Genomic DNA, 9,895 nt, shown 5'->3' with positions numbered 1-9,895 from the left:
GTGCGCTGCATCTGCCTGCGAAGCCTGAAGGTACAGGTGCGCGCGCGGCTGTGTGGTGAGATATGATAACGACGCCGCGCGCTAAAGAATGGGATTGTGGTGAGCAAACGAAATCGCAAGTAGCATCACCCATGGATCTGACTGTACTCGACATCAGCTCGTCTCCTTGCCTTTGTCTTTCTCGAGAAGTCGTGGGTCAACTTCGCGTCCGACCTGGCGCCGCATGTGATGTGAAGCTAATATCTCTAGCGCCCAATCATCGCTCGTCCGAATCTCTTATCCGTCATAGGTTAGCAGCCGAAAATCACCGTGGAAAATGTGTGCCGTTGGTTACGGGTTTATATAGTATTCCTAAATCGTCGTGTAACTAGTCGTGGAAAAATGAAACGGCAGGTGGGCACACGGCATACGCCCGTATAAAATGAAGCAGGTTAGTCAGAAAATTTATAGAATGAGGCGCATGGAATGTACGGCCGTAAGGTGTGGTAAGCCGAAGAACGTGCATGCGTGTATGTTGGAAGTTGGAACGCATTTTTCATTCACTTTGCGGTTGGTGCATTGCGACGGGTTTTATTTTAGCGGATTCGTATTTCCTGAAGATTCGACTGGTTGGACCGCATCCATTTTCTTTAGGGCCGCATACACACGACTGAGTATGGATAGGTCTGCTTTCAAATTCAAATTGAAAGAGTGTGATGGGCCATAAGCAAAAGAAGGCTCAAAACCTGCTACTGAGGGCAAGTCCCTCCACACTTTCTTTCATCCATGACGGAGGAGATCCTATTCGACGCTTAGTGCGCATCTTGGGCCGGCCCATGTTGCCAAAAAATTCCATTGTTTTGCGGAAAGATTTAAGGCCATATATTAAGTATCACGTGTCCCTAAAAGTATACTCGAAAAAAGTAGAAAAATAACTGAATCCTTGTGGGCGGCGAAGCTTTCTTCCCCCTACATCTGTTGGCGGCCCGCCGTTGCAAAGGTCGTTGCCGCGTCTAGGCCGAGCAAACCTTAGGAGCTTGTAGAAACAGCGGACTGGATGTAGACCAGAAGATGGCGGTGGCCACAATCTACGTCGTAAATTGCCGTTCTGGAGAAGAAAACGCCGAAAAGGACCTGAAAATACTCCAAAGGCCACAGGCATCGGATGAATCCAGATGGATCCACCGGAGACCAAACCGACTGGATCTAGGAAGATTTGCCTACAGGCACACCTCCCTGTGCCACCACCGGTGCTAAGTGCACTGACAAAACAAGGTTAATGCACTCAGAAAGGGCATTATTCCTAAATGAGATAATGCCACTAAATAAAACCATACAAAATGAAGCGGGGTTAGTTAGAAAAAATATAGAATGAAGCCCATAGAATGTACGGGCAAGGTGTGGTAAGCCAACGAAGAACGTGCATGTTTGTACGTTGGAAGTTGGAACACTTTTTTCATTCATTTTGCGGTTGGTGCATTGCGACCGGTTTTATTTTAGCGGATTCGTATGTGCTGAAGATTGAATTCGTTGGATCGTATCTGCTGCATACGTACGACTGAGTAGTGATGGTAGTAGGTCTGCCTTCAAAATAAAGTGGGTGATGGGCCTTAAGCGAAAGAAGGCTCAAAACTTGTTAGATGGGACTTCTCGGTGAGGGCAAATTTCGCCACGCTCTCTCTCATCCAATGATCAGACTCCCTCCCTCTGGTGAAACCCTTGGTCCGACCAGTGCAGACGAAGGTGGCGGCGTCATGGCAACGATCCCTCCTTGGAGGTGGTGTCTTGGTTGCTTGAGGAGTCCCGATGGTGCACCTTGAGTCGGTGTCGGCTATTGCTCTAGGCATGGGCTTCCGGGATGCAATGTACATCATCGCCGGCGCACTCTCAACGACGCCTTCTTTAGTTAGGTCTGCCCAAGCCCTATCGTACACTTACCGACTTCCTCTTGGCACAAAGGTTGTGGCTGTGTGGGTACGTTGGTCTATGCTCGGGTCTTGGTCATGTTGTAGAGGTCTCCAGCAGTGGTCGTGACGCGGCTTGACTGTTCTGTGGCTTGCTAATCATAAAGATTAGCATTGTAGCGGCCGAAAGGCGTTGTATCCGGCTTCTTTACCGCCTCTTTCTTAATGCAATGATACACATTCTCTTTGTATTTTAGAAGATTCCCTCCTCAATGCCTTATGCTCTTTTGGTAGATAACGCACACCTCACCTAACTTACTTGTCGTCAAGTGGACCGGTCCATGTAGGAGCCCCTCCTACTGGTTTTGTAAACTTTCACAAGCTTTCGTCCGGGTTTTATGCGTATTTTTGTGTTTTTTCTTTTTATTTTTGTTTTTATTATTTCTCGTTCTAAATGTTCATGAATGTTTTCAGAGTTTTCTAACATTTTTAATTCATCAATACCTTTTAAATTTGTTAAATAGACAAATTTGTGAACTTTTTGAAAATCAAGATTTCTTTTGTATTCGGGAGCGTTTATAAAATTTATTACTTTTTATCTATGAACAATTTTAAATTTGTGAGACCGTTCAAATTCACAAATATTTTCGGAAATTTGCAAATAAAATTTATGAACAATTTTATATTCGTGATTTCTTTTACAAATTAGTGTACATTTTTTCTGATTCGTGACTTTTAAAAATTACTTGATTGTTAAAATTCAATATATATTTTCAAAACTAACATAAAAACTAAATCTTTTTTTCTGAGACAAAAATAATACCAACTAACATTTGGTCGTGTTAGCGAGCGAGCAACAGAGCGAACAATTGGTGTGGAATTTTTATTGGAACGGCCTATCCGAGCTGCGCTCGAGCGATCGTGCGACAATCGATACTTAAGACCTCCCTTCAAAAGAATCATGTGCTCCTAGTCAACCCCGCTGCCGCAAAATTGGATGTCCCAGTAAGAGCATGGTTGTCATGTCATCTATAGCCAAGCTTATAGCCGGCAAGTGCAGGCGGAGGTGGCGGCGTCATGGCAACGTTCCCTCCTTGAAGGCGGTGTCTTGGTTGCTCGAGGAGTCCCGGTGGTGCAACTTGAGTCGGTGTCGGCTATTGCTCTGGGCATGGGCTTCCGGGATGCAATGTACACCATCACCGTCGCACTCTCAATGACGCCTTCTTTAGGTCTGCCCAAGCCCTGCCGTACACTTGACGACTTCCTCTTGGAACAATGTTGTGGTTGTGTGGGTACATTGGTCTATGTTGTCGTCGGGTCTTGGTCATGTTGTAGAGGTCTCCAACGGTGGTCATGACGTGTCTTGATTGTTCCGTGGCTTGCTAATCCTAAATATTAGCGTTGTAGTGGCCGAAAGGCGTTGTATCCGGTTTCCTTATCGCTTCTTTCTTAATGCAATGATACGCATTCTCATTTGTATTTTAGAAAATTCCCTCCTTGATGCCTTATGCTCTTTTGGTAGATAACGCACACCTCACCTAACTTACTTGTCGTCAAGTGGACCGGTCCATGTAGGAGCCCCTCCTACGGGTTTTTTAAACTTTTACAAGCTTTCGTCCAGTTTTATGCGTATTTTTGGGGTTCTTCTTTTTCTTTTTACTTTTTATTTTTTCTCATTCTAAAGGTTCATGAATATTATCAGAATTTCCTAACATTTTTAATTCATGAATACCTTTTTAATTTTTTAAATATATAAATTTGTGAACTTTTTGAAAATCAAGATTTCTTTTGTAGTCGAGAGCGTTTATAGAATTTATTAATTTTTATATATGAACATTTTTAAATTTGTGAACACCTTCAAAATCACAAATATTTTCTAAAATTTGTAAACAAAATTCATGAACAATTTTATATTCGTGATTTCTTTTACAAATTAGTGTATATATTTTTTCCTAATTCGTGACTTTTACAATTACTTGATTGTTAAAATTCAATATATATTTTTAATCTAACATAAAAACTAAATGATTTTTACTGAGACAAAAAATAATACCAACTAACATTTAGTTGTGTTAGTGAGCGAGCAGCAGAGCGAACAATTGGTGTGGAATTTTTATTGGACCGGCCTATCTGAGCTGCGCTCGAGCGCCCGTGCGGCAATCGACACTTAAGACCTCCCTACAAAAGAATCGCATGCTCCTAGTCAACCCCGCTGGCGCAGAACTGGATGTCCCAGTAAGAGCATGATTGTCATGTCATCTATAGCTAAACTTATAGCCGGTAAGTACAATAGTTAGATACAAATAAGCACTACTTTATTGATACATGGCCCACTCATCTCTCTCACAAAGTCCCTAAGCATAGCGAATGAACCAGGGATGTTCTATTCTCTGCTTTCTTTATCAGGTTTTTTTTTCATAATTTTTTATTTTGGTCCATTTCCTATTATAATTCTTTATATCAAATTAAAAATAGTCATAAATTCAAAATTGTTTGTGATTCCAAAATATATTTAACATGACCGTGAATCTAAAAAATGTTCGTGATTTCCAAAAATGTTCTCGAATTCACAAACTATCCGCAAATTCATAAAGTTTTGTTGCACTTAAAAAGTGTTCACGTTTTTAAAAATGTTCATGTATTCAAAAAATGTGGGAGAATTCAAAAAAATATCTTGAATAAAATATATTCGTGAATTAAAAAATTGCTCATAAATTCAGAAAAATCATGATTTGAAAATGTTTGTGAATTCAAAAATGTACTCCATTTCAAAAAATGATTGTATTTCATAAAAAAAATCATAAATTCGTAAAATGCTCAAGAATTTATTATATGTTCTTCAATTCAATAAATGTTCGTGATTCTTAAAAAAGTTCATGACTTAGAAAAATCTTCACTGTTTCAAAGAATGTTCGTGAATACAAAAAATGTTAGAGAATTCAAAAAATGTGCACGATTTGAAAAATTGTTCTTCTAATGAAAAGAAAAAATAAAAAATATGAAGAAAAAAAACAAAAGAGAGAGTATCCAAAGAAGGAAAAAAATCTAGGAAGGTTCCAGAACCTTCCTAAAATCACTCCAAAACCAGAATAGGAAGTCTCCCAAAAAAGTCTACATGGCCGGGACAAATTTATGTGCGTAGCGAATCACAGGGCCATGTGTTTGCTGAAATCACTAACTAAGGGTACCTTGTGGAAAGGTCACTCCAATTTTCTCTGGTGGTGACAAGTGGCACATTGAATGCGTTACTTATTGCAACCCGAGAGTTTTTCCTTTTTTGTTGATTCATTTTTTCAAAACATTTTAACACTTGAACTGCACATCTAAATCACAAGCAAAGTTATGTTTTTTTTCACTTTTCTTGTGAAGCACAACTGTGTTTTTCCCTTGTTTGGAGAAGCACATCCAGTGCTTTTCCATTTTCATGGAAGCACTGGTTGTGCTAATTGGCAGGGTCTCGTTCTGGTTTCTCCCTGGCTATAAATAGCCTCCCCTCTCAACCACTAGTTGGTTGGCTACTCCGAGAGAACTGGCACTTGTCATTTAGAGCATCCCATCCTCTTAGGACTTTGAGAGAATATCATTACTGAGGAAAAACCAAAAACCCCAACACCTAAACCCAAAGTGATTGAGCATCACTTAAGAGATTGTTCAGGTGTGGAGCCGACATTTTTTACCTTTGAAGACTGTGCATCTTCCAGATGGTTAGGCATCGTGGTCTAGAGCATACAAGAGGAATTGTGGATTGCCAGGTGACCGAGTCTGTGAAGGTTTGGAGGTTACCTTGAAGACTTACGACGAGTGATCGGGCGAGGTCTGTGTGACCTTAGCTCAAGGAGAATACTGGTAAGGAATGTGTGTCCTGGGACTGTGTATCCTTTGGTTTAAATACCAAGCCGCTCCAATCAGACGTACAACTGTCACATCAGTTGGAACTAGTTTACCAAATCAATGTCTTCACCGAGCTACTGGTTCTATCTCCTCAACCCTTTCAATTCCTCGCTTACTTGTTGTTGAACTTGATCGTTAGTGTTTGAACAATTTGACTGAAGACTTTCTTAATTTCCTCAACCTAAATTCTTCAGTCATCTTTTTTCTGCCTGCTTATCATGTTTACTCACTACTTGTGCTTTGTGTATGTTTCATTGCATCATGATGACCATGCTACTGCCTTGTTACGCACGCACTTGAGTACTTTATCCGCTGTTTATATTTCATCACTTAGAAAATTCCTCTAGTAGTAATTCCTCAGCGACGAATTTGTAAAAATCGTCTATTCAACCCCCTTTAGTCTATATAAGGCACCTTAAATTGGTATGAGAGCAAGGTACTCCCTTGTTCTGTGTGATTTTGGTTTAACCACCTGGAGTTCTAGTTATGTTGACTGCAGGTATGATCAAGGTCTCAACTGTGTGTCCTACCTTCAATGGGACGGACTACACCTACTGGAAGAACAAGATGCGCATGCATCTTGAGGCAATTGACAACAATCTCTAGTACATTTTGGAAAATGGCGTTCCCTCCATCACTCCCTCCGTAAGCGTTGCTGATGTGAAGAGATTCAAGCAACTCGACTCTCAAATGAAGAATATCATATGTGGCCATCTGAGCAAAGGATAGTATGGCAGAGTGAGTTCTTTGGAGACTGCAAAGCTTATATGGGATAGACTGTCCAAGGTCAACGAAGGAATCTCAAGCCAACGTGATTCTTGAGTTGATGTTCTTTGCAATCTCTTCAACCGCTTCAAAAGACTCGACAGCGAAAATGTTGAGCAAACCTTCGATCGTCTTACTGACATCTCCAATGAGCTCAAGCTCTTGGTGCCACTGACATCACCGACCCCGAGGTGGTGAAGAAACTGCTGAGATCTCTTGATTCCTCATTCGATACACTGGCACTGATGATTCAAGAACATGGAGACTACAAGTCACTGGATCCTGCTGATATTCTCTTGAGACTAAATACTCATGAGGTCCAACAATATATGAAGAGAGACCTCTATGGGCCAAGCTATGGAAGATCACGTGCACTGAAGGCCAAGGCAATTTCCTCATCTGAAGGGGAAGACTCTAACAGTAGCCTTGGTGATCCTGAAGAGCTAAGTCAGGAACTTGCAATGCTCGTGAGGAAATTCCAGAAGTTCTCAAGACGAGGCCATTTTGGAAAATCTTAAAGAAGTCATGACTTGAGATCAGATTCTTCCTCCCCCGATTACAAGAAAATGACTTGCCACAAATGCAAGAAGTTTGGTCACTACATTGTTGATTGTCCTCCGTGGGTGAAGGAATCAAAGAATAAGAAGTACAAGGATGACAGTTCAGATGACTCGAAGAAAGAGAAGAAATCTTCAAAGTCTTCATCTCACAAGAAGAGCAGTTCCAGAAAGGCTCGGGCATTTATTAGCAAGGAAATGGACTCTGAAGTTGAATCTGAGGAAAATAAGGAAGAGGAAGAATCTGAGGAGGACTCATACTCTAGTGTGGCGAGCCTAGATATCGCTGCTGCTTTCATCAGCAAGCCCATCTTCAACACTGAGGAATATGGCAACTCCAACACCACTCATGACAGCAATGATGACTTTTCTCCCTCCTATTTCTTCATGGCGAAAGGTATCAAGGTACTCAAATATCCCTCCTCTAAATCTGGTGAAGGTGAATCTGATGAAAATCTCAAACCTAGCTATTCCAAACTTGCTAATATTGCCACCAAACAAAAATCTTTGGAAAAGGTTCAAAATTTGCTAGAGAAAAGCGATGACCTGTTGAGTGAGGAAATGGATCATACTCAAACTCTAACTCATGATCTTCAACGTCTTCACTATAAGTTTGATAACCTTCAAATTCATCATGAAACTCTCTTAGCAGATCATGAGAAGCTTTCTTATGAATTTGTTCAAAGAAAGCAAGATCTTGAGAAAATAAGGGTGACTCATGATGATATTCAGAGGGAAAATGATTCTTTGTTTGCTCAACAGATCAGTACCGCTCAGGAAGAATTTATTCCACCTTGCTTGAAATGCATTCAATGTTAAACTGCTAATTCTTCACGTGAAGGTTCAAATGCTTCTACTGTTGCAACTTCTTCAACTATTTATGTGGTCACAAATTTCTCATCTGAGGATACGACAAGTATCACTAATGAAAATGCAGGGTTGAAGGAATTGTATGTGACAGGCATATACAAAAGCCTCAAAGGGCATCAAACCCTTTGTGATGTGCTTAAAAATAAAATATTTAACAGGAACCCTAGGAAAGAGGGTATTACATTTGAGAGGAAACTCAATGCGTTGGAACCTACTATAAACCTAAGCAGTATCCCAAAACCTCATGGGTTGCTGCAAAAGGACCACCTGTAGGTCCATCTACCTTATCTGGCTTTGCATCTGAATCATCATATTCATTTGATGAGTCATTTGACTCCAACTATAAACTATTCAAGAATCAGAATGGTGAAGTGTTTGCCAAATATGTTGTAACTAACTATAGGAGTGTTCCCCCTATGAAGGAAATCTGGGTACCCAAAAGGCACCTTGAAAGTCTTTAGGTGAATGTCCTCATGACAACACCCGTGAAGAACAGGAACCCCAGGTCAAATTCTTTATATGGACCAAAGTCTTCACAAGGATCAAATTCCTCATATGATCAAAAGTATACTCATTCTAGTGCTAATGCTTTTGTTTCATAGGGAAAATCTAAGGGTCATGAATATGTGCATTATCTTCAAACAATTATGTTCATAAGTCCTTGAAGAATTTCTTTGCATATTCATATGCATACTCTAACCCCCTCTCTCGTGAAACGAAGTGCACTGGCTTCAATGCCATCTTTCTCATACGGCGCTCACAGAATGATGAACTCTTTGCCACCCCTCTAGATGTGGGTGGTGAAGAAAATGAACTAATCTCTTATGCAGGGTCAGGTCTCCAGACGAACTTGAACGTCTAATGAATTTGCTGTAGACCAGAGAGTGCTTGAAAGGACGCAAGCTAATCATGAAGAAATGAATTACTCATTCTCACGTCCTTATATTGATGTATCCATTGTACTGCTTAATGAAATTCTATCTGGAAAATTTGATGTCATATTCTTCACTCTGAAGTATATGTGTTTGTAATATACACTAATTCATCTACAGGATGAATTACCCAAAGCTACTGAGTGGGTTCTCGACAGTGGATGCACACATCATATGACTAGTGGCAGGAACTTACTGATGGACTCTGTACTATCTCCATCGCATCTGAAGCATATCACCTACGCTGGCAAAGGAAAAAGAAAGGTATTGGGTCTAGGTAGGGTTGCAATCTCAAAGTATCGACACATGGACAAAGTCATGCTTGTCGAATCTCTCGAATTCAACCTCATGTCTGTCTCAATGCTTTGTGATCTTGATATGGTTGTCGTCTTTGGCAAATATCATTGCATGGTACTCATGGAATTTGACAATTCCAAAGTATTCGAAGGAATTAGGAGAGGAGACTTGTATATTGTTGATTTCTTTCACTACAAAAAAAGACACATCCATGACATTTTGGGTCGAACGAATTTTTTTCTGTCATACATATGACACTTCTATGACGATAATTGTGACAAAACCCGGTATCATCATAGATGTGGTGGGCTCCTACTTCTATGACAAAAAATCATGATAGAAAATGGGCTTTTTGTCCTGGGCGGGCCGGAGACGCAGCTGCATGACATTCTTTGGGCCGTCCATGACGGAAAAAACCGTGGTAGAAGCGAGGGGAAGGAAAATTTTGGGAAGTTGCCGGTTATGGTGGAAGGTCGGGGACGGAGCGATGCGCATTTCTCTCATACGTACGCGCGTGTGTGCGAGGCGTTGGCTCTAACTGAAGCCGAGCGAGGCGTTGGGCTCTAACTGAACCCGAGCGATTGCACTGCAGGCTACGCGTTACTGAACCCGAGCGATCGATCAATGGCTGTTAACTGAACCCGATGGAGCGATTCCTTCGCTACTGCTGCTAACTGAAGCCGATCGATGCTGCCTCTGG

Source organism: Triticum aestivum, chromosome 6B (genome assembly GCF_018294505.1).
Source record: "Triticum aestivum cultivar Chinese Spring chromosome 6B, IWGSC CS RefSeq v2.1, whole genome shotgun sequence".
Taxonomy (NCBI): Eukaryota; Viridiplantae; Streptophyta; class Magnoliopsida; order Poales; family Poaceae; genus Triticum; species Triticum aestivum.
The sequence above is the reverse complement of the archived record's forward strand: the minus strand, read 5'-3'. Positions refer to the sequence as shown.